Source organism: Bufo bufo, chromosome 1, assembly GCF_905171765.1.
Source record: "Bufo bufo chromosome 1, aBufBuf1.1, whole genome shotgun sequence".
Lineage (NCBI taxonomy): Eukaryota > Metazoa > Chordata > Amphibia > Anura > Bufonidae > Bufo > Bufo bufo.
Genome location: NC_053389.1, coordinates 410,587,468 through 410,613,546, shown reverse-complemented (window position 1 = coordinate 410,613,546; position 26,079 = coordinate 410,587,468).

The window sequence follows — 26,079 nt, the reverse complement described above, 5'->3', positions numbered from 1 at the left end:
TCACAACGGGGTGGCACCCAACGTAGCTTGGGCCCATCACTGGTGCGTGGCTGGGGGGAAACGCAGGACGATGACGATACGCCTCCCACAGAGGACAGCTTGTCCTTACCTCTGGGCAGCCTGGCACACATGAGCGACTACATGCTGCAGTGCCTGCGCAACGACAGCAGAGTTGCCCACATTTTAACGTGTGCGGACTACTGGGTTGCCACCCTGCTGGATCCCCGGTACAAAGACAATGTGCCCACCTTACTTCCTGCACTGGAGCGTGATAGGAAGATGCGCGAGTACAAGCGTACGTTGGTAGACGCGCTACTCAGAGCATTCCCAAATGTCACAGGGGAACAAGTGGAAGCCCAAGGCGAAGGCAGAGGAGGAGCAAGAGGTCGCCAACGCAGCTGTGTCACGGCCAGCTCCTCTGAGGGCAGGGTTAGCATGGCAGAGATGTGGAAAAGTTTTGTCACCACGCCACAGCTAACTGCACCACCACCTGATGCAGAACGTGTTAGCAGGAGGCAACATTTCACTAACATGGTGGAACAGTACCTGTGCACACCCCTCCACGAACTGACTGATGGTTCGGCCCCATTCAACTTCTGGGTCTCCAAATTGTCCACGTGGCCAGAGCTAGCCTTTTATGCTTTGGAGGTGCTGGCCTGCCCGGCGGCCAGCGTTTTGTCTGAACGTGTATTCAGCACGGCAGGGGGCGTCATTACAGACAAACGCAGCCGCCTGTCTACAGCCAATGTGGACAAGCTGACGTTCATAAAAATGAACCAAGCATGGATCCCACAGGACCTGTCCATCCCTTGTGCAGATTAGACATTTATAACTACCTTTCCTTAACCATATATTATTGTACTCCAGGGCACTTCCTCATTCAATCCTTTTTTCATTTTCATTTTACCATTATATTGCGGGGCAACCCAAAGTTGAATGAACCTCTCCTCTGTCTGGGTGCCGGGGCCTAAAAATATCTGACAATGGCCTGTTCCAGTGTTGGGTGACATGAAGCCTGATTCTCTGCTATGACATGAAGCCTGATTCTATGCTATGGGACCTCTCTCCTCTGTCTGGGTGCCAGGGCCTAAAAATATCTGACATTGGCCTGTTCCAGTGGTGGGTGACATGAAGCCTGATTCTCTGCTATGACATGAAGCCTGATTCTCTGCTATGGGACCTCTCTCCTCTGTCTGGGTGCCGGGGCCTAAATATCTGACAATGGCCTGTTCCAGTGGTGGGTGACGTGAAGCCTGATTCTCTGCTATGACATGAAGCCTGATTCTCTGCTATGACATGAAGCCTGATTCTCTGCTATGACTTGAAGCCTGATTCTCTGCTATGACATGAAGCCTGATTCTCTGCTATGGGACCTCTCTCCTCTGTCTGGGTGCCGGGGCCTAAATATCTGACAATGGCCTGTTCCAGTGGTGGGTGACGTGAAGCCTAATTCTCTGCTATGACATGAAGCCTGATTCTCTGCTATTACTTGAAGCCTGATTCTCTGCTATGACATGAAGCCTGATTCTCTGCTATGGGACCTCTCTCCTCTGTCTGGGTGCCAGGGCCTAAATATCTGACAATGGCCTGTTCCAGTGGTGGGTGACGTGAAGCTTGATTCTCTGCTATGGGACCTCTCTCCTCTGTCTGGGTGCCGGGACCTAAAAATATCTGACAATGGCCTGTTCCAGTGGTGGGTGACATGAAGCCTGATTCTCTGCTATGACATGAAGCCTGATTCTCTGCCATGAGACCTCTCTCCAATTGATATTGGTTAATTTTAATTTATTTTATTTTTATTTTAATTCATTTCCCTATCCACATTTGTTTGCAGGGGATTTACCTACATTTTGCTGCCTTTTGCAGCCCTCTAGCCCTTTCCTGGGCTATTTTACAGTTTTTTTTTAGTGCCGAAAAGTTCGGGTCCCCATTTACTTCAATGGGGTTCGGGGCGAAGTTCGGGTCGAGTTCGGATCCGGAACCCGAACATTTCCGGGAAGTTCGCCTGAACTTCTCGAACCCGAACATCCAGGTGTTCGCTCAACTCTACTCTTTATTAAAGACCCTTCCGCCCTCATATGACGGGGATGCTAGAGTCTACAGGCTATCACTGGGATACTTACTCATCTCAACTTAATGTATTCCTATGACATTATATAGTAATCATTCCTAATTTTTGTAATTATGTTACCAAGCTTTATTTACCCTATATTTTTTATGTAACAGGCTGTGAACAAGGTCGAGGTTAGACCAAAACGTTGGCCAAAGTCTTTATATAATTTTGGATGGAATTAATAAACTATTGTCTTTGATTGCAACATTTTGGAGTGCTGTGGTATCAATATAACTAAATTCTATGAAATACATGTTGGCTCAAAGCATTAACTACATCCCTCAATAAATTCCTTGAGGGGTGTAGGTTCCAAAATAGGGTACATTTTTGGGGTTTCAATTCCAGGAGTACCTCAAGCTCTCTTCAAATGTGACATGACACCCAAAAACCATTCTAGCAAAACATGCCCTCCAAAAACAATATGGCACTCCTTCCCTTCTAAACTGTTCTGCGTGTCCATCAGAGTAATCAATATAGAGTTTTGTTATGCTGTTAAATTTTACTGTGCTACAGAAACAAGTGGATTAAAATGGAAATTCTGCACAAAAAAGAAATGAAATTTTTAATTTACACCTCCATTTTGCTTTTATTTTTGTGCAACACCTTAAAAAAGTTTCTAAAATCAGTTTTGAATAGTTTGAGGGGTGTAGTTTTTAAAATAGGTCCATTTATGGGTGCTTTCTACTTTGTAAGCCACTCAAAGTCACTTCAGTATTTGAATTGTCAGTTTTTTAAATTTTCAGGGAAATTTGAAAAACTCTTAAAAAAACAATGTTTACAAAACATAAAGTGGACATATAATAAAAATTATTAAATATTTTGTGAGGTATCTCAAACTGTCTTTAAGTGTGTTGTCTCTGTCCCCTCAGACCATTCAGTCCCAGCTCTGGCGAACTAGACGTAGTGTAGATTAAAGCTGCTTGCTGGATCCTTGCAGACTACGCTTGCTGTACCCTTTTATTAATATAAACATTAAAAGTTGTTTTTAGTTGTGATAGCCCTCTTTTTTTCTCCTTGTCCAAAATCCCCATGGGATTCACCCTCTATGGACTTTCGTTAGTTTTTTCTTCAAGTGGCAGTGCTCCATAGGATAACCGCAAATGAAGTTTATATCGAGTATATATGAAGATTGCATATTCTATTTAAATGACAAAAATATGTGGTCTCAAAAGGCAGGAAATGCTCAACCCCAAATGCAGTTGTGCATTTATGCTCGGGGGAGCAGATACTGCACTGTGCTGGATGCAAACAGTAACATCTGACTAAACCCTCACACTGATGTTAAAAATCAGACTTTATCCAGTATATCCTTATATTAAAGGACATACCTGTGCCCGCGCACCTTCCCAACGTTTCTAAAGTGGCACGGGACCTAACGCTAAACCTACCTGTACAGTATGGGTAGTGCCTGGAGCCAGTGGGCAAATTATAGTAGCGTAAGGTCCGACTCACAGCAAACAGCTCCCAGTTTCCTCTAGTGTGACTAACCACACATACAATGGGAGAAGGGAGAAGGCTTAGAGTCCCACCCATGGATGGCTGATATGTTGCGGGCCTCACAGGTGCACCAAAATGCTGCCTATGGATGGTAAACAAGGCACATTTAGATTGGAGTTTATACACCTCCACATATAAATATATGATTTAAATGACAAAAATACGTGGACTCAAAAGGCAGGAAATGCTCAACCCCAAATGCAGTTGTGAATTTATGCTCGGGGGGGGGGGGGGGGGGGGGCAGATACTGCGCTTGTGGTCTGTTGCTAAGGGCGATCCCCAGCAAAAAATGCATACAGTGGAGGATGCCTGGCACAGAGACATCCTACACCAGATGGTCAAATGTGTGCATGTGGAATGAGTTGGAATAAATAGTTCCAAGAACAGGTGCACTACTGTGGTGGATGCAGGGCTGGCGCCACCCATAAGCAGAGTAGGCCACCGCGTAGAGCGCACTCTGCCTGGGGGCGCCGGCGCTCTGGAGTCCGAGTCCTGACTAGCCGCCGCCCGCACCACGCCCCCTACTTGTGATCCATCTCTGACATTATCTCCTGCGGCTGCTTGACTCCTTCTGTTCGTTCCTGTACTTGCCGGCCGGATCATGGATGTACTGCGATCCTGCGCGCCTGTGCTGGTGTTTTGCCACTTTTCTATACCCAGACAAAAGTCTTTACCCGGAAGTGATGTAGCTGCACTGGAAGTCACGCGGACGCATTGGAATCAGCTGGAGGAGGGGGTGTGCGCGCTGTGCAAGCGCATTCTGCTAAAGTATGTTAATCTGGCAGAACGCCCCTGTATTTTCCCAGCCCTCCATTTCTTTACTATCCATCTCTTTCTTTACCATCCATTTTTCTTTACTATCATTGGCGGCATAGAGTGAGTTTTAGCAAATGCCGAGCGCTGCGAGGCCGAGCCCGATGCGTGGCGAGCGAAGCGAGCCCACGAGGGTACAAATTAACGTAGATTACGGGCTCGTGGCGTTCTGCCAGATTACTATACTTTAGCCGAATGCGCTTGTGCAGCGTGCACACCCCCTCCTCCAGCTGATTCCAACGCGTCTACGTGACTTCCGGTGCAGCTACATCACTTCCAGGTATAGACTTTTGTCCGGGTATAGAAAAGTGGCAGAACACCGGCATGAGTTTTTTCAGTCACTTCGGCGCGAGATCCCGCGAGACCGGAGGTCATGGGTCTCGCGGGATCTCGCGCCGATACACATGATCTTATGCAACGTCATATCTGGGATGTCACAACAGGAAGTAACGTGACGACTCAGGGTATTGAAGTATTACGGGGTAGGGAAATATCACTGGACACAGGCGGCAAGTTCAGACTAGACTACAGGATCGTCAGCGTCAGCGAGCGACACAAGTACGTACGTGGGTGGGGGGGTTTTGGCGGCAATTTCAAATTACATAATGGAGCCTGGCTGGAGGGCAGTGTGACTGTGCACTGTCTGTGGGGGCAGTATTACTTAGTGGAGCACTGGGGGGCAAATTACATCATGGAGGGCGGGTAAAGGGGCGGGTAAAGAGGTGCGGTCAATGGGCGGAGTCAAGGGGGCCGCAAAATTAGCTTTTGCCTAGGGTGGCAAAAATCCTTGCACCAGCCCTGGGTGGATGCAAACAGTAACATCTGACTAAACCCTCACACTGATGTTAAAAATGAGACTTTAGTCAGTATATCCTTATATTAAGGACATACCTGAGCCACCTAGAGGGAGCTAAAAAAAAGTATAAATAAAAATAAACAACACAAAAAATAAAGATCATGGGCATCTCCATATCTCAAAATGCTTAAACTATTAAAATATATAAATATTTTTCCCTTATGTTGAATGACATAAGGAAAAAAATATATCAAAATGGACAATTGCCCATTTTTTCATCACTTCACTTACTATTTTGGTTTGACTTTTTGATTACATTTTATAATTTTTTTTTTTGTGTATCAATAAAAACTACAGATCGTCCAACAAAAAATGATCCTCCACACAGCTCTTTTGACATAAGTATAAAAAAGTTATGATGGTCAAAATATGGGAATGAAAAGAAAAATTTTTCAAAGTTTTTAATTAATTTTTTTCAGTATTAAAACACAAAAAAACCTATAAGAGAATGACAGGCACAGGCCAGTTTTACCGCAGTTTTTACAAAAAAAAAAAATGGGTAATTGAATTTTTTCCCCCACTACATTGTATACAATATTAAGTGTTATTAGACAACTTGTTAGCACAAATTAGTACAAATTAATACAACTTGTCCTGCAAAAAACAAGCCCTCATATGGCTGTGAAAAAAAAAAAAAAGATAAAAAGTTATGACTTTGTGAAGACAGGGATAAAAAAAAAAAAAAAAAAACACATACCCAAATTTACCACTAACATAATTTACAATGTGGTACGAAGAACATTCTCAGAAAGGCTTGGATAGCCTTAGCATTCCAAAGTTATTACCAGATAAAGTGACACATGTCAGATCTGAAAAATGGGGTTTTGGCATTTGGACCAAACTGGCTTCTGCTGGAAGGGTTTAAAATGTATTTAGAATGCATTGACTGTAGAATTATTTATCACTCTCTTTTCTATCATGATCAGTTCCTTCTTTAATAAAAAATGTGAATAAATAAGATTAGATGGGAAAATGAGAGAACAACAAAACCCTTGGAACTACTATTTTCACATGACAGATGAGGGAAGAAAACGGTAAGCAATTGGGAACATACTCATATTTATTGAAAACCTGTTACTACAATAATTTTTTTTTTTGTATTAGCTATATATTAGTTTAAGGGTTTTCTGAGATTTTTATACTGATGACATACCTTCTGAACACCCTCTTCCCCGATCAGCTGTTTTGAGAAGGCAGCAGCTCTCATGTGAGCGCCGTGGCCTTCTCGCAGCTTACCAAGCAGATCACCGTACATTTATAAAGTGGCTGTGCTTTGTATCACGCTCATCCCCATGCACCTCAGTGGGGGTGAGCCGCTCCTTAGCCACCTAGGATAGGTCATTAGTATAAAAATCTTGGAAAACCCCTTTAAGGTTACTTAAAGATGACATATTTATAATCCAAGGATAATAACGGCTTTATTTCAAGAGCAGATCTAATTTTGTACATGCAATTCATATTTTTATACATATAGATTGGCCTTGAGCATCTTTTGTACTGTAAAATTTCAGTGCATCAGCTAGAGAGTGGCAGCCTGTCAAGAAAATTAACATCACATTGTATGGATGATCCCTATTTTTTTAATTGGAACATCTGGGGAAGAATAAATGGCTGATAAAATATCAGTATCTATTTTCTTTCTAGATTGGGAATTTAGATCAACATATAGAATTTACTGTATAGAGAACCTTAGTTATGACATATCATTTTATTAGCACCTTGTATTTACTTTGTCTGTTAATTAAAAGTAAGTATATAAAGTAACCAAGGCTTTAAACAATACTAAGATAAATACAGCTAAATTGGAGAGAGAGAAGTTCCATTCCTGTGATCCCCTTGCAGGATTGAAATAATGATAGCCTACTCTCTGTTGCTCTTACCCCAGCAGTGAGGTATGAGACAAAAGTATTGTTTCCTATCCCCCAAAAAGCAAGCAGGCAACTTGATTTGGGGTTCAAGGAGCTTTGAAGAAGGTGGTGAAGACTGAGTGGTCTCCAGATGTTGGAACCATTCTGTTAGGTTCTGGACCAGCTTGTTGAAACCATGCATCTAGTGCACCAAGGCCAGCATTGGATTCATTACAGAACATGAAAACACCCCGAAGAAATTTGGTGAGGTTTTTGATTCTGTCACAATAAATCCAAAGAGTCATGCCAGGACCAATGGAGTAGAGATAAGCGAACTTGTCAAGATTCGGTTTGGTACAGATTTGTCACATTTAAAAAAAAAGTTTGGATTTGATCCAAATCATTTCAGGCCGAACCAAATTGGCTCCAAGTGCCCTGGAAACTGGTTTATAACACCCTCTAGTCTCATAGGTCTCCGAATTTTTAGGAAATGTGTTCTCTTTTTGTTAATGTTTTATGACTTTTTATAAAACTGCCAACATGACATGCACAAATGTTAATTGTCAGAAGAAAAAGTGGCTCATTGTGAACGGCCTAAAAAGATTCTCCCTTTTAATTGAGAGCAGCAATATTACAGTGTGGATGTATAAAGGATAGGGTATTAGAGGCATGTAGGCGCAATATTCAAGGCAGTAGAAACAGCATACTGTAACACAGAACTTGCAAGGCAGTAACTCGTCTTTCTATGGGTGTTAGTAGTAGTAGTGGCAGTAATAGTGGTAGTAGTGGCAGATGAATAGCATTAATAGTGGGGGCAGTAGGGGATTAGCAATGAGGAGTAGCAGCTGAAGTGGTGGCAGTAGCAAAAACTGACCAAATAACCGAAGTGTGAACTCAGCCTTACAGGTCAATGTTAGCGTTAGGTATAATGTACTTAATCGTGCAGTGGCCCAAGATACTACTATGGAGTGAAAGAGCTGTCTCCTTTTATACTGTCTGCTAATTCCACATAGATTGCTATTAGAGATGAGCGAATCGAAGCTGACAAAGTGTAATTCGATCCAAATTTCAGGAAAAATTTGATTTGCAACGAATGTGAATTTCCTCACGCTTCATGGTAACAAATCACATTTTTCCTAATATGGCTGCTGCACATGTGAGAACATTGAAAGACAGAAACATGCAATGCGACAATTAACTGCAATATAGAGTACAACATGTGTGAGAACATGTAGAAAGGAATTCTAGGAAGGAGGGATCTCCCAGACGGACATGCATGCAGCCAATCAGCAGCCAGCCAGCCCTGTGATGTCACAGCCCTAAAAATACGGCGGCCATCTTAGATTCAGACATTTCCCAGCGTTCTGAGTGCAGGGACAGACGTGAGAAGGTGCTAGGGACCGCAATTGGAAAAACCTCATTGTGAAAAAAAAAAATATGAAAAAATGATTTATAATTGCAGGGAAAGGATTGGGAGGAATCATTTCACAGCATCTTAATGCAAGGAGAGACGTCAAAAGGCGCTAGGGATAGTGCTAGAAAAGCGATTTACAAGTGCAGGGAAAGATTATTTAGGGATCCAAATAGCCATTATACAGCTCTGTCATTCCAGCAATTTGTTCTTGTTATTGGGGTGCAAGCGCTATGTTGAAAGCCTTTAGTCGCCTATTTTAGTATAAAAAGAAAAATATATACGCAGTTCACTGTTGCAGTTATTTGTGGTGAAAGCGTTTAGTGGCCAATTTCAGTACAAAAAGAAAAATACTGTATATGCACACTTCACTGGTGCATTTATTTCTGCTAAAGGCGTTTAGTGGCCTATTTCAGTACAAAAACAAATATATTCTCAGTTCACTTCTGCAGTTATGTGTTGAAAGCGTTTAGTGGCTTATTTCAGTACAAAAAGAAAAATACTGTATATGCACACTTGACAAAAAGAAAAATATATTCTCAGTTCTCTTCTGCAATTATATGTGGTGAAAGCGTTTATCGTGCCTATTTCAGTACAGAAAGAAAAATATATACACACTTCACTGTTGCAGTTATTTATGGTGAATGCGTTTACTGGCCTATTTCAGTACAAAAAGAAAAATATATATGCACTTCACTGTTGCAGTTATTTGTGGTGAATGCGTTTAGTGGCCTATTTCAGTACAAAAAGAAAAATATATACGCATTCACTGTTGCAGTTATTTGTGGTGAAAGCGTTTAGTGGCCTATTCAAGTTCAGAAAGAAAAATATATACGGATTTCACTTCTGCAGTTATATGTGGTGAAAGTGTTTAGTGGAATATTTCAGTACAGAAAAAAAAAAAAATATATATATATATATATATATATATATATATATATATATACGCACTTCACTGTTGCAGTTATTTGTGTTAAAAGCGTTTAGTGGCCTATTTCAGTACAAAAATAAAAAAAAATTGTCGCTTTTAGGAGTATTTTTATTTGCTTTTAATTTATTTAGTTCTGCTAAAAGTATGTCAGACAGAGAAGTGCCAGGCCATGCACAGAGCAGTGGCAGAGGCCTAAATGTTTCTGGCGCAGGCAGAGGTCGCAGCAGGGGGGTGTGGCAGCAGGAGTCGCAGCAAGAGGCCTGAGCTCCCGTTGTCGTCTAGTGTCGTGTCTTGACAAGCAACCCAGTGGGTCTTAATTGGTTAACTCGGTCATCCACTCCATCCCAAGTTACATCAGACACCCCCAGCCAACAGTCGGTGGGTTTGTCAAACACAACCCTTAGTTGGCATGGCCCGGTAGCAGGCCCTGTGCCCTCGCCTGTCCTCAACCTGCCTCTGTCCTTTTCTGTTCCCTCACCGTGAGAAGTATTATATGCTGTAGGCTCAGCTCCACTTTTAAGCGAAGAAGAGCTACTAGAGGACAGTCAGCAGCTACTGCCCAGCCAAGATCTGAAAGACATCCGCCGCTTCCTCCGCTAGGCTGGAAAGTAGTGATGAGGAGAGTGGCGTGGGAGGTGGTGTTTGGAGCAGTCAGGCTCCTGACCCAGAGACCGTTGAGGAGGACATCAATCACATGCAGACACTACAGACGATGATGATGAAGCTGATCGCAATTGGGAGCCGCATGCATAAGGGGCTTCATAACCATCTGGAGAAGAGGGTGGCAGCTTGCCCGTGTGGCAGCAGCTGAGCCAGCAAGGTGGTATCATGGTTGGGAGTCAGCAGGGTGGCAGCAGTGGGAGGTCGGGAGCCAAACGTGCCCGGAGTAGACCACCTGCTTCGCAGCAGCCTACATGCCTGGGAAGTAGTGGTGCAGGGGTTCATGGAGACAGCGGAGGTAGCAGTCAGTCAGTGCAGACTGTTGGGGGTAAAAAATCACCTACTCGGCGGTGTGGCAGTTTTTTGTTAAGCCGCCGGAGGTTAACATGGCAATATAAAGCTAGGAACTTTTAATAACCACATGATGTGTGTGCAAATAGAAGCTTTGAATATTTAATGTATTAACAACCAGATTTAACTGTAAGGTTAGCTTTTTATGGTTTGATAATCAGTTTGTTACTGTGTAGTTTTTTCTGGACCAATTTGTTTAGTACTTTTCACTTTCTCATTTTTTTCCCCAGATAAACCAGTTACTGGGGAAACGTGTCGGGAATATTTAGGGCATTGTGAGGGTGAGATAGGGCAGGCACGGGACCACAGGCCACCCACCATCAGGGTATTTCTGTGGGTTAAGGCATTAGTTAGGGACATATTAGGGATTTTTTCCCCAGCTAGCGCAAATTACCCGTCCTCCATTCTGCATACATTTATATATGTCTGAGTTCTTTTGGTCCATCATGAACAATGTTTTTTACACTTTAGAGGTATATGAAGTGTTTTAATATTAATGTGGTGATTAAAAGTTACGTTTTAATTACTAGCTTTCTGTGACTCCTTTGATATATAGCAGGACATTTTCTACATGAGTATCTAATCAGTATTGAACATGCTAGTTTGGTTTAACATGGCCATATGTAGAATACGTGGGCAGAAGGTGAAGCGTGGCCAGGGTGAAAATGTTGACATCATGGCCCTGCGTCAACATATACAGCGTCACCATAAAGTGACCTGGGAGAACCGTGGCTCTGATATGGTGGTACAGTCTGCCGCAGCAACTGCTGCATCACCCACTGGCACGCACCCGGTTTCAGCCAGTCAACACTCCACCACCTCAGCCAAAAGGAGCTGTCTATCATTCCCATCTTCTGCTGTACCAGATGCTCCTGCTCCTCCTCATCCTACTTCTTATCAGTCATTCCGTCAGCAATCGATCATGGAAGTGATTGCCAAGAGACAGAAGTATGCGTGCACGCATCCAACGGAGCAGAAGCTGAACGTGCTCCTGTCCAAGTTGCTGATGCTGCAGTCCCTTTCCAAGTGGTGGACTCTGCACCTTTCAAAGAACTGATGGCTTGTGCCGAGCCGAGGTGGAGAGTCCCAAGCCGTCATTTCTTTGCTAAAAAGGCAAATATGTAGAACAGAAGTTGGGCCAGTCCTCAAGCCTGTCGGTGTCTGCCAAAGTGTACGACAATGCCGACGTGTGGAGCTGTAACTACTGTCAGGGACAGTACATGTCTTTTATGGCCCACTGGGTGAATGTGGTTCCTGCACAGTCACACCAGCAACTTGGCCAGGTGACGCCGCTTCCGCCTCCACCTTGTCACACCGTTCGTCCTGCGACAATGTGTCACCTCTGCCTCCTCATCCTCCACCATGTCCTCAGCCTCCACTGCAGGGAGAAGTCACAGTACCTCTCCAGCATGACACATGTGCAGGGCACAGTGGTGTCACACTGTTTTGCACCTAGTTTCATAGGCGAATGGAGTCAGACAGGGGAGGAACTGCTCAGTTTCCTTTGTCAAGAAATCGAATCCTGGCTTTCCCCCAAACAACTCAAAATTGGAACCATGGTGACCGACAACGGGAAGAACATGGTGTCGACGCTGTGTCAAGGAAGGCTGAGCCATCCGCCCTGCATGGCACACGTGTTCAATCTGGTTGTCAAGTGGTTCCTGAAATCTTCCACCAATCTGCAAGACATCCTAAAAATGGGCAGGACACTTTGCATGCACTTCAGCCATTCATCCACTACAAAACACAACCTCCTTGAGCTGCAGCGGCAGAACGGTATCCCCCAACATAGGCTGATATGCAACTTTTCCACCCATTGGAATTCCACCCTCCATATGTTGGACCGACTATACGAACAGAGAAAGGCCATCAATGATTTATTGATGACGCAAGCAAATAGGAGTACTCCCCTATGCAACTTCGATGTCAGCCAGTGGCAATTCATGCGTGACACTAGTGTTGAGCACGAATATTCGAATTGCGAATTTTAATTGCGAATATCGGCACTTCGAGTATTCACGAATATTTAGAATATCGCGAAATATATTCGTAATCGCGAATATTAGATTTTTTTTTAAATACCAGTTCATGCAAATTTTTATGCAAATTTTTTATACAAATTTTATGCGAATTTTCGCAATCAAGAAAATAATGCCTGGAGATCATGAATTCTCGAATATATGGCGAATATTCGCCCAAATATTAGCGAAATATCGCGAATTCGAATATTGCCCCTGCCGCTCATCACTACGTGACACCTGCCGTTTGCTCAGGCCCTTTGAGGACGCCACCTTATTTGTCAGTCGCCAGGACTACGGGATGAACAACGTCATTCCACTGCTTCATGTCCTGGAACAGATGGTGGTAACAATGGATGGTCAGGGGACTGGAGACCTGGCGCTTAGATCTCACGGCCACATGAGCCCTGTGGGTGCTGAACTGGAAGAGGAGGAGGAGGGGGAGGAGGACATTGGAGCACAGGCAATGTGACACATCATGACAGTATGCTGTGAAGATGGAGGCAGGGAGTCCCTCCGAGTCACTTGCACAAATGACCCGATGCATCCTCACTTTCTTGCGTAATGACAGCCAAAATGTCACCATCTCTACCGGTCCAGAATGGGGGCCTTTTTTACACCCACTGAGAGGGAGGAGAAAGTGAAATACTACAGAGACATCCTATGTAGTCAGTTGGCCGCTGCCTATCTACGCCATCATCTATTCTCTCGCAGGTCTGACTGGGGGGGCCCTCTGCGCTCACATTCCACTGCCATGGCTGCTGGGGAGTGGTGGGGTGGCAGGAGCAGTACGAGCTCCATCAGCAGCAGCCTAAGTCTACAGTTGCTCATGAGTAGCTTTCTTTACCCGCATAGTGAAGAAACTACTCACCACCAGCAGCAGCAGCATTTAGACCTGGAGCAGGACCTGAACCAGCAGGTGGTGACACACTTGGACTGCACCCTGCCAACCCATATTGAAGATCTGCTGGACTACTGGGCAGTCAAATTGGATTTGTGGCCACAACTAGCAGAGTTTGCCCTGATAAAGCTGTCCTGCCCGGCAAGTAGTGTGGCATCAGAGCGGGTGTTTAGTGCGGTGGGGGCCATAGTTATCCCAAGAAGAACTCGCCTGTCCACCCAAAATGTGGAGAGACTGACCTTTGTCAAGATGAATCAGGTGTGGATCATCCAGGATTTCCACCCACCAATGCCTGATGCATCTGATTAGATCATCCATGCCATCTCACCCAAACCTTGAAAAAAGAGACAGTTTTCTGCTTGCTACCTGACTCAGCAGCTACTATGCTGCCGCCCGCCTGATGCCACACATCTGATGCCAATTGCTCATTCTTTTACCCACCTTCGTCAGTGAGTACTGGTATTGCCACCCACCACCCCACTCATGGGGTCATCGGGTCACTTTGTGGTCTCCTGCTACTGCCATCTCCACACTGTTACCTTGCCACTCTGTATTATCCTAATGCTGCTGCAATCTCCACACCATGCCACCTTGCCAGTCTGTGGTATCCTGATGCTGTTGCCATCTCCACACTATGTCTCATTGCCGCTCTGTGGTATGCTTCTGATGCTGCTGCTGCCGCCACCTCCAGACTTTGTCATTGTGCCACTCGGTGGCCTCCTAATACTACTGCCAACTCCAGACTTTCATTGTGCCACTTGGTGGCCTTCTCCTGATGCTGCCACCTCCATACTGTCATTGTGCCACTTTGTGGCCTCCTCATACTGCTTCCAACTCTAGACTGTCATTGTGCCACTCGGTGGCATTCTCCTGATTTTGTTGCTGCCGTCACCTCCAGACTCTGTCATTGTGCCACTCAGTGGCCTCCTCATACATCTGCCACCAGACTGTCATTGTGCCACTCAGTGGCCTCCTCATACTTCTGCCACCACCAGACTGTCATTGTGCCACTTGGTGGCCTCCTTATACTTCTGCCACCTCCAAAACCTGTCATTGTGCCACTCGGTGGCCTCCTCATACTGCTGCCACCACCAGACTGTCATTGTGCCCCTCGGTGGCCTCCTCATACTGCTGTCACCACCAGACTGTCATTGTGCCACTCTGTGGCCTCCTCATACTGCTGTCACCACCAGACTGTCATTGTGCCACTCTGTGGCCTCCTCATACTGCTGCCAACTCCAGACTGTCATTGTGCCACTCGATGGCCTTCTCATACTGCTGCCACCTCCAGACTCTGTCATTGTGCCTCTTGGTGGCCTTCTTCTGATGCTGCTGCCGCCACCTCCAGACTCTGTCATTTTGCCACTTGGTGGCCTCCTCATACTCCTGCCACCTCAAGACTCTGTTATTGTGCCACTCGTTGGTGTCCTCATACTGTTTCCACCTCCAGACCCTGTCATTGGGCCACTCTGTGGTCTCCTCATGCTGTTTCCACCTCACCACTATGTCATAGGCTAACTCTGTGGAGTTCTCATGCTGTTCCCACCCTCGTCACTTCATGACTGGTCCACTATTTTGGATTTCAGCCTGGCTGACATCATCATTTGTTTGACCTTTCTTCTGATCTGTCAGAAGGAAGGAAGAATGAGACACACAACAGATCCTTTCTGTGTAGCAGCTGTAAGGCCTTTATGGTCCCATCAGAATTGGCTTATGATTTGGTAGCCAAAAGCAGGAGTGGGTATAAAACACAGAAGACATGCAAATATTCCATTTGCGTGTCATCTCTGCTTTAGATCCACTCCTGTTTTTTTTTGGCATTAGCAATTCTGATGAATTATTGAGCAAGTACTGACTGAGTGAAGGCCTATGCTCCACAGACCTGATTCCTTTTTTGTGGGTTATTGTTCTGACATATCAGAGGAAGAGCAAATTAATCAGTGAGGTCAACACAAACTTACTGCTGACACCCTCTCCACTCTGTCTTGTATAATCGTTTAATAGAACAGGTTCTGTTGACATCTGTGAAATCAGCTTACGACGATGTAAAAGGAGTGCGCTTCTTCTTGGTGCTAACACCGACCTGTAAGGCTGAGTTCATACTTTAGTAGTTTGGTCAGATTTAGCCCCATGACTGCCCAAATAAGTGAAGTGTGCAGTGATTCTAAGAGCGACGCCTATCATCTGCATGTCATACGGACTCACAGTATTATTTCACTACCAAAGCAGACTCCCTATGTGTGTTACTGCAAGGCACAGTGTTCTACACCACTATAAAGGCTCTCTGCAGCCAGGAAATAGCCGTTTTAACATAATTCGCCACGGATATATACAGATCGAACCAGATTTTTCCCCTAAAAAAGTCGGCAAACTGGCAAATCAAATTTTTGAAAAATTTGCTCATCTCTAATTGCTATAGAACCTGTTCTGTTACACGCTGATACAAGTAGCAGCCCCATGACAGGGTGTCAGCAGTAAGTTTGTGTTGATATCACTGTTTATTTTTCCCTTCTTCTGATCCATCAGTAGAACAGCCACAAAAAAAATGGATCCTGTCTTTTGAACATCCACTTTCAGTATTGGTAAGTCTAAAAAAACTGGAGTGAGACCAAAACTTGCAGAACTTTGCCGGACTTTAATGGGCTCTATCACACGGTCAGTATTTCGCCAGTTTTTTACATCGGTATTTGATCAGTATTGGTAAGGCAAAAACAGGAGTGATTCCAAAACATGTGGTGGAAATATTTGCATGTCTTCTGTGTTTTGGACCCGTTCCTGCTTTTGGCTCACAGAGTGGGGAGATTGGAAACAGCATAAGAAGTCAACACAGTGGCCCTGTAACATAGTGAGGTGAGTGGCTACAACATGAGGAGTCAACATATTGGCCCAGTCAGAGTGGTAAGGGTGGCAACAGCCTGAGGAGTCAACACAGTGGCTCAGTCACAGAGTGGGGAGGTGGGGGCAACAGCAGTGGCAGTAACAGCACAAGATGGTGGGTGGCAGTAGGAGAAGATGGCAGCAGAGGCATCAGGTGTGTGGCATCAGTTGGGTGGCAGCATCAGAATAGTGGCCTAAGCACATGGCCAGAATTAATGGGCCATTTTTCACAATGTTCTTGTGTGGCAGCACACTACAGTCATAACATTGGTGCCAGAATGATCTAGTCTGATGTATCAGGCACTGGTGTGTGAAAATCCTGGCTGATCGATGCCTGATTAATCTTTAGAGATGCTAATCTCTCAACATTTCCTGTTGAGTTCTCTTTCGGGCAACTATGCTTTCCACCGCACTAAACACCCACTTGGATGCCACACTACTGGCTGCGCAGGAAAGATTTTCCAGGGGAAACTCGGCCAGTTGTGGCCATAAATCAAGTTTGGCTGCCCAGAAGTCCAGAGAATCTTGGATCTGGAGTGGCAGGGTGCAGTCCAAGTATGCCACCACCTGCTGCTTCAGGTCCTGCTCCATTACCTGCTGCTTGGTGTTTTTTTTCAGTAGGCAGTGAAGAAAAGTGCTCATTAGAAACTCAAGACTTAAGTTGCAGTGGGGTGTGAGCACAGGGGTTTCCCCCAGTCAGACCTTTGCAAGGATGGGCAATAGCGCACATAGGCAGTGACCAACCGACTACTTGATAATAGTTGAGTTTTACATCTCTCTCAGCTGGTTTAAAAAGGCTCCCATTTTGGCCCAGTAGTGAGAGTCTAACATCGTGGAGAGCCAGTAGTCATTCTTCCACTGAATGGTGATAATGTGACTGTGGCAACTCAGCATGCATCTGGACATTTGCACAAGGCAATTGGAGGAACTCCCTGCCTCCATCTCCACTGCATACTGCCACGGTCTCTCGGGGTCATCTGCCTGGTCTTGCTCATTGCATTCCAGCTCCTCATGCTCCTCCTGTTTGTCTCCTGTTGCTTGGGCAGATAAATCACCCAATTCTGTATAAAATTCCTGGGCATTAATGTCCTCCTCCTCTGCCAGTTCAGCCCCCACAAGGCTCAGGTGGCCGTTAAATGTATGCAACATGTCTCCTATCCTCTGGCCAGCCAGATTTATCAGCTTCTGCTCCAGGACGTGAAGAAGTGGAATGACATCATTCATCCCGTAGTCCTGGCGACTGACAAATAAAGTTGCCTCCTTAAAAGGCCTGAGCAAATAGCAGGTGTCACGCATGAGCTGCCACTGGCTAATGTTGAAGTTACATAGGGGAGTACCCCTGCATCATCAAGAAATGGTTCACAGCCTTCCTCTGCTCATATATTCGGTCCAACATGTGGAGGGTGGTGTTCTGACATGTGGAAATGTTCCATATGAGGCGATGTTGGTGAACATCATTCTGCCTTTGCAGCTCAAGAACAGTATGCTATACAGGGTAAGACTGAAGTGCATGCACATTTTACCGGCCATTTTCACGACATCTAGCAGTTGGGTGGAAGACTCAAGGAACCACTTTAGAAGCACATGGGTCAGCCCTCCTTGATGCAGCGCCAACACAATGTTCTTCCCATTATCGGGGACTATGGTTCCGATCTTCAGTTCGTGAGGAGACAGACAGTATTTGATTTCTTGGTTGATAACGCCAAGCAGTTCCTCCCTGGTGTGACTCCATTTGCCCAGGCTGGCCAGGTGCAGAACAGCATGACACTGCCGAGCTCTGCATAGGTGGTATGCTGGAGGACCACTCTGAACTGTGCCTACAGTGGAGGCTGAGGACAAGGTGGAGGATGAGGAGAAAAAGGAAGACATTGGTGCCGCAATCACAGCATGAGAACGCAGAGGCGGTATTGCCATCACTTGGTCAAGTTGCTGGTGTGCCTGGGCAGGAACCACATTTACTCAGTGGGCTGTAAAGGACATATATTTTCCTTGACCATAGTTACAGCTCCACATGTCGACAGGCTCAAGGACTGGCCTAACTTCTTCTGTAGGCTGATGATGATGATGAAGTTCCCTCTTCACCCGGCTCCCACGTGCCACTGGCTACGTTATCATCCACTACTGTCTGCTCGTCACTTATGTCACCCTCACCAGTCTTATGACCGTGTCCCTGACTACTCACAACACCTGCTCCCATGTGACTCTCATTGTTGCTACTTGCACACTTACAGGAGGAAGCAGCGGACCTCTCCTCCAAATCTGCACTGGGAAGTAGCTGCTGACTGTCCTCAGTAATATCTTCCTTGGTGAAAAGCATAGTAGAGCCGGCAGCATACATTACTTGCCTGGCAGAAGGAGCAGAAAAGGAAAGAGGCAGGTTTCTGGGCCATGCAGAACTTGTTCCTGGGCCATGCCAACTAAGTGTGGTGTCAGAGGAACCCACAGACTCTGGACCTTAAAATGGACAATTTCAAGATCTGCAATTAATCTGAATTCCAAGATAGCCATAGACAAATATGCAGACAATGCCTAACTCTCTTGCACAAACATTTCCAAACAAGTCTTTGTTAATTCTATTAGATAAAATGGACAAAGTCTCTAACCACAAACATTTCCAAACAAACTTTCAGTTTATTCACATGTCATGTCATGATCAGAGATTACATCTTCACAGTTTACCCAGTTGGAGTTGGGGGGGTGACACCTGGCAGAATTTTTGCCGCTTGATATACAGTACTTTAGAAACTGCCCACTTGTGTGGATACTATTGTCCAGGTTGACTAACTCCAACACCACATAGAAACACTTGACTTGGCAAATGTCATAGGAAGGAGGGGAGTGGGGCCTTGTTGCTGGGTTGCTGCCTCACCATAAAAAACATTGACCAATTGGGTTGTGAAAGACAAGTACTCTCCCTGCCTGAAAAAGCTGCTCCAGGTGTCACCATGGTGTAAACCTTATCACACAGCAACAATTTTTAAGGCGTGGCCCATGTTCTCCACCGCGTGAGAGTGCAAGACAGGGATTTTGGGAGAAATAATGCTGGCTAGGTATCTTCCAGCAAAAAAGCAGACATAAATAAATGGTGGGTATTAAGTTTGCACAACATCACATTGCTTGGCGGACAAAGTTTTTTCCTGGTCACACATTCCGTTATCAATGGCTGACAACAGAGAGGGGGAAGATGATTCTAAGTGGAAAAAGCAAAAAGTGATGATGGCAATGTGAAATACAACATACTGCACATGGATGCAGCCTGTCTGCTGCAAGGGAGACTGGGAGAAGGCGCAAACTCTTGTTGCGATAGCTGGTTGCTTCCTCTGTTTGCCCACGGGATGGGGTGCTGCCACTTCATGTGGTTCAATAGACCTGTTGTGCCTAGGTTTGTGTTTGCCTGCCTATGTCTTATTTTACTCTTGCAGAGCTTGCACAGAGCAGTGCTTCTGTCTTCCAGCAGCATAGAGAATTGCATGCAATTACAGGTAGATGACTGGCTTAGCTTCGGCATGTTTTGCATCCACAGTGTCAGCGGCATCACCAGTTCCCAAAGCAGATCTGGCCAGGGCAGTTTTTGGGGAGGTTCTGGCTGTACAATGCCTCTGCTCTTTATTACTGCTGCTGCCACCATTCTCCTCTTCTGATGTTAATTTCTCATCAGCACCCTGATCTGGCTCTCAAGTCCTGTTCAACATACAATCATCATCAGAGGCCTCATTCTCCCTGCCATTTTTATCTGTGATTAGGGATGAGCGAACCCGAACGTAAAAGTTTGGGTTCGGTGTTCGGCGCTTTCTTGGCGCTTTTTGAAAGGCTGCAAAGCAGCCAATCAACAAGCGTCATACTACTTGACCCAAGAGGCCATCACAGCCATGCCTACTATTGGCATGGCTGTGATTGGCCAGTGCAGCATGTGACCCAGCCTCTATATAAGCTTGGGTCACGTAGCGCTGCACGTCACTCTGCTGATACAAGCGTAGGGAGAGGTTGCAGCTGCGACGTTAGGGCAAGATTAGGCTGTGATTAACTCCTCCAAAAGACTTCATTCAGTGATCGATCTACAGCTGTGGATCATTGAACTGCTTCTATTCAATTGCTCAGTGTTTTTAGGCTGCCCAGAGCGTTTTTCAGTCACTTTTTTCTGGGGTGATCGGCGGCCATTTTGTGGCTTGTGTTGCGCCAGCACAAGCTACCACCAAGTACATTTAACCATCAATAGTGTGGTTATTTTTTGCTATATCCTACATCAGGGTCAAGCTTTCATCAAGTGCATTTAACCATCAATAGTGTGGTTATTTTTTGCCCATATACTACATCAGGGGCAAGTTGAGCCTGTCAGCCAGCGCCTAAAAAATAGGCCTGACATTTATATTCATCCAAATCTGTACTGTTTTAGCTGGTCAAGTTATTTTTAGTGACCGTAAAAGCACAGTTTTTGTTCTGGGTTGAAAAACAATTCCCAAATTTGCAATTCTCAAAATAAGTGGTTTCTGCTGTATCAGACCTACTTTAAATCTATCCCTAAAAGGGTATATTAGATTCAAGGTGCTGATAGGGTCATTCTGAAAAACTTAACACACACGCTACAGTGCAGATACAAGTCTAATTCTGTGATTAAACGTATACCTGTCACACAGCGCCTAAAAAATAGGCCTCACATTTATATTCAGCTAAATCTGTCATTACTGGTGTGCCTGTATTAGTGTAATACGGTAGCTAAATAGATAGCCAGATAGTGTTAGGTGTCTGTAAAAAAAAAAAAAAAAAAAAGGCCTGAATTTTAATTCAATACATTGGCCCGAATAATATTTTTCTTATTGTGGTGAACGGTAACAATGAGGAAAACATCTAGTAAGGGACGCGGACGCGGTTGTGGACATGGTCGTGGTGGTGTTAGTGGACCCTCTGGTGCTGGGAGAGGACGTGGCCGTTCTGCCACAGCCACACGTCCTAGTGTACCAACTACCTCAGGTCCCAGTAGCCGCCAGAATTTACATCCATATTTGGTGGGGCCCAATGCTATTCTAAGGATGGTAAGGCCTGAGCAGGTACAGGCATTAGTCAATTGGGTGGCTGACAGTGCATCCAGCACGTTCACATTATCTCCCACCCAGTCTTCTGCAGAAAGCGCACAGATGGCGCATGAAAACCAAGCCCATCAGTCTGTCACATCACCCCCATGCACATCAGGGGAACTGTCTGAGCCTCAAGTTATGCAGCCGTCTCTTCTGTTGTTTGAAGACTCTGCTGCCAGGGTTTCCCAAGGGCATCCACCTAGCCCTTCCCCAGGGGTGGAAGAGATAGAATGCACTAACGCACAACCACTTATGTTTCCTGATGATGAGGACATGGGAATACCACCTCAGCACGTCTCTGATGATGACGAAACACAGGTGCCAACTGCTGCGTCTTTCTGCAGTGTGCAGACTGAACAGGAGGTCAGGGATCAAGACTGGGTGGAAGACGATGCAGGGGACGATGAGGTCCTAGACCCCACATGGAATGAAGGTCGTGCCACTGACTTTCAGAGTTCGGAGGAAGAGGCAGTGGTGAGACCGAGCCAACAGCGTAGCAAAAGAGGGAGCAGTGGGCAAAATCAGAACACCCGCCGCCATGAGACTACGCTTGCTACTGACCGCCGCCATCTGGGACCGAGCACCCCAAAGGCAGCTTCAAGGAGTTCCCTGGCATGGCACTTCTTCAAACAATGTGCTGACGACAAGACCCGAGTGGTTTGCACGCTGTGCCATCAGAGCCTGAAGCGAGGCATTAACGTTCTGAACCTTAGCACAACCTGCATGACCAGGCACCTGCATGCAAAGCATGAACTGCAGTGGAGTAAACACCTTAAAAACAAGGAAGTCACTCAGGCTCCCCCTGCTACCTCTTCTGCTGCTGCCGCCTCGGCCTCTTCTGCTGCTGCCGCCGCCTCGGCCTCTTCCTCCGCCTCTGGAGGGACGTTGGCACTTGCCGCCCAGCAAACATGGGATGTACCACCAACACCACCACCTGCGTCACCAAGCATCTCAACCATGTCACACGGCAGCGTTCAGCTCTCCATCTCACAAACATTTGAGAGAAAGCGTAAATTCCCACCTAGCCACCCTCGATCCCTGGCCCTGAATGCCAGCATTTCTAAACTACTGGACTATGAAATGCTGTCATTTAGGCTGGTGGACACACACAGCTTCAAACAGCTCATGTCGCTTGCTGTCCCAGAGTATGTTGTTCCCAGCCGGCACTACTTCTCCAAGAGAGCCGTGCCTTCCCTGCACAACCAAGTATCCGATAAAATCAAGTGTGCACTGCGCAACGCCATCTGTGGCAAGGTCCACCTAACCACAGATACGTGGACCAGTAAGCACGGCCAGGGACGCTATATCTCCCTAACTGTACACTGGGTAAATGTAGTGGTGGCTGGGCCCCAGGCGAAGAGCTGTTTGGCGCACGTCCTTCCGCCGCCAAGGATCGCAGGGCAACATTCTTTGCCTCCTGTCTCCTCCTCCTCCTACTCAGCTTCCTCCTCCTCTTCTTCCACCTGCTCATCCAGTCAGCCACACACCTTCACCACCAACTTCAGCACAGCCCGGGGTAAACGTCAGCAGGCCATTCTGAAACTCATATGTTTGGGGGACAGGCCCCACACCGCACAGGAGTTGTGGCGGGGTATAGAACAACAGACCGACGAGTGGTTGCTGCCGGTGAGCCTCAAGCCTGGCCTGGTGGTGTGTGTTAATGGGCGAAATCTCGTTGCAGCTCTGGGACTAGCCGGTTTGACGCACATCCCTTGCCTGGCGCATGTGCTGAATTTGGTGGTGCAGAAGTTCATTCACAACTACCCCGACATGTCAGAGCTGCTAAATAAAGTGCGGGCCGTCTGTTCGCACTTCCGGCGTTCACACCCTGCAGCTGCTCGCCTGTCTGCGCTACAGCGTAACTTCGGCCTTCCCGCTCACCGCCTCATATGCGACTTGCCCACCAAGTGGAACTCCACCTTGCACATGCTGGACAGACTGTGCGAGCAGCAGCAGGCCATAGTGGAGTTTCAGCTGCAGCACGCACGGGTCAGTCGCACTGCGGATCAGACCCACTTCACCACCAATGACTGGGCCTCCATACGAGACCTGTGTGCCCTGTTGCGCTGTTTCGAGTACTCCACCAACATGGCCAGTGGCGATGACGCCGTTATCAGCGTTACAATACCACTTCTATGTCTCCTTGAGAAAACACTTAGGGCGATGATGGAAGAGGAGGTGGCTCAGGAGGAAGAGGAGGAAGAGGGGTCATTTTTAGCACTTTCAGGCCAGTCTCTTCGAAGTGACTCAGAGGGAGGTTTTTTGCAACAGCAGAGGCCAGGTACAAATGTGGCCAGACAGGGCCCACTACTGGAGGATGAGGTGGAGGTGGAGGAGGATGAGGATGAAGCAGATTCACAGCGGGCTGGCACCCAACGCAGCTCGGGCCCATCACTGGTGCGTGGCTGGGGGGAAACACAGGACGATGACGATACGCCTCCCACAGAGGACAGCTTGTCCTTGCCTCTGGGCAGCCTGGCACACATGAGCGACTACATGCTGCAGTGCCTGCTCAACGACAGCAGAGTTGCCCACATTTTAACGTGTGCGGACTACTGGGTTGCCACCCTGCTGGATCCCCGGTACAAAGACAATGTGCCCACCTTACTTCCTACACTGGAGCGTGATAGGAAGATGCGCGAGTACAAGCGCACGTTGGTAGATGCGCTACTGAGAGCATTCCCAAATGTCACAGGGGAACCAGTGGAAGCCCAAGGCGAAGGCAGAGGAGGAGCAAGAGGTCGCCAACGCAGCTGTGTCACGGCCAGCTCCTCTGAGGGCAGGATTAGCATGGCAGAGATGTGGAAAAGTTTTGTCACCACGCCACAGCTAACTGCACCACCACCTGATACGGAACGTGTTAGCAGGAGGCAACATTTCATTAACATGGTGGAACAGTACCTGTGCACACCCCTCCACGTACTGACTGATGGTTCGGCCCCATTCAACTTCTGGGTCTCCAAATTGTCCACGTGGCCAGAGCTAGCCTTTTATGCCTTGGAGGTGCTGGCCTGCCCGGCGGCCAGCGTTTTGTCTGAACGTGTATTCAGCACGGCAGGGGGCGTCATTACAGACAAACGCAGCCGCCTGTCTACAGCCAATGTGGACAAGCTGACGTTCATAAAAATGAACCAGGCATGGTTCCCACAGGACCAGTCCATCCCTTGTGCAGATTAGACATTAACTACCTCCCCTTAACAATATATTATTGTACTCCAGGGCACTTCCTCATTCAATCCTATTTTTATTTTCATTTTACCATTATATTGCGGGGCAACCCAAAGTTGAATGAACCTCTCCTCTGTCTGGGTGCCGGGGCCTAAATATGTGACAGTGGCCTGTTCCAGTAGTGGGTGACGTGAAGCCTGATTCTCTGCTATAACATGAAGACTGATTCTGTGCTGACATGAAGCCAGATTCTCTGTTACGGGACCTCTCTCCTCTGTCTGGGTGCCGGGGCCTAAATATGTGACAGTGGCCTGTTCCAGTGGTGGGTGATGTGAAGCCTGATTCTCTGCTATGACATGAAGACTGATTCTCTGTTACGGGACCTCTCTCCTCTGTCTGGGTGCCGGGGCCTAAATATGTGACAGTGGCCTGTTCCAGTGGTGGGTGACGTGAAGCCTGATTCTCTGCTATGACATGAAGACTGATTCTGTGCTGACATGAAGCCAGATTCTCTGTTACGGGACCTCTCTCCTCTGTCTGGGTGCCGGGGCCTAAATATGTGACAGTGGCCTGTTCCAGTGGTGGGTGACGTGAAGCCTGATTCTCTGCTATGACATGAAGACTGATTCTGTGCTGACATGAAGCCAGATTCTCTGTTACGGGACCTCTCTCCTCTGCCTGGGTGCCTGGGCCTAAATATGTGACAGTGGCCTGTCTCTGCTGACATGAAGCCAGATTCTCTGCTATGGCATGAAGAGACTGATTCTCTGCTGACGTGAAGCCAGATTCTCTGCTATGGGACCTCTGTCCAATTGATATTGGTTAATTTTTTATTTTTATTTTAATTCATTTCCCTATCCACTTTTGTTTGCAGGGGATTTACCTACATGTTGCTGCCTTTTGCAGCCCTCTAGCTCTTTCCTGGGCTTTTTTACAGCCTTTTTAGTGCCGAAAAGTTCGGGTCCCCATTGACTTCAATGGGGTTCGGGTTCGGGACGAAGTTCGGATCCCGAACCCGAACATTTCCGGGAAGTTCGGCCGAACTTCTCGAACCCGAACATCCAGGTGTTCGCTCAACTCTATCTGTGATATATCATGGTCGGCTCCTTTGTCCCCATCTCCCTTCCTTCTAGTTTCTTCCAACTTGTTAGGTCCCTTTTCACAGCTTTCTTTTGGGAAGAGATCAAGACCACCATATGACCAACTTATGCCTAAAAATAATTTGAAAGATTTGGTCTTTTAGCCATCTGCTCCAGTTATGATGCTGTTCAATTAGTTGCAACTGAGGTGGCCTTCTTTTGGGGAGGCAGGCTCAGACATTGAGCAAGTTTTTCTAGACATAGAAGGACTTAAGAAATGCCCAAAACTATATAACCGTATTAGTCCCTTCAGCTCAAACACAAGCTGCTTTTAAGTCACTGCAGATGCAGACTGCCCTGTTGCCTTATTTATTCAATTGCACACTGACTAATCCAGATGTTGTATATTGCCAAAAAAGTGTTTGTTTTTTTTTACTAACAGAATATGAAAGCTGTATATACAGTCCTGATCAAAAGTTTAAGAC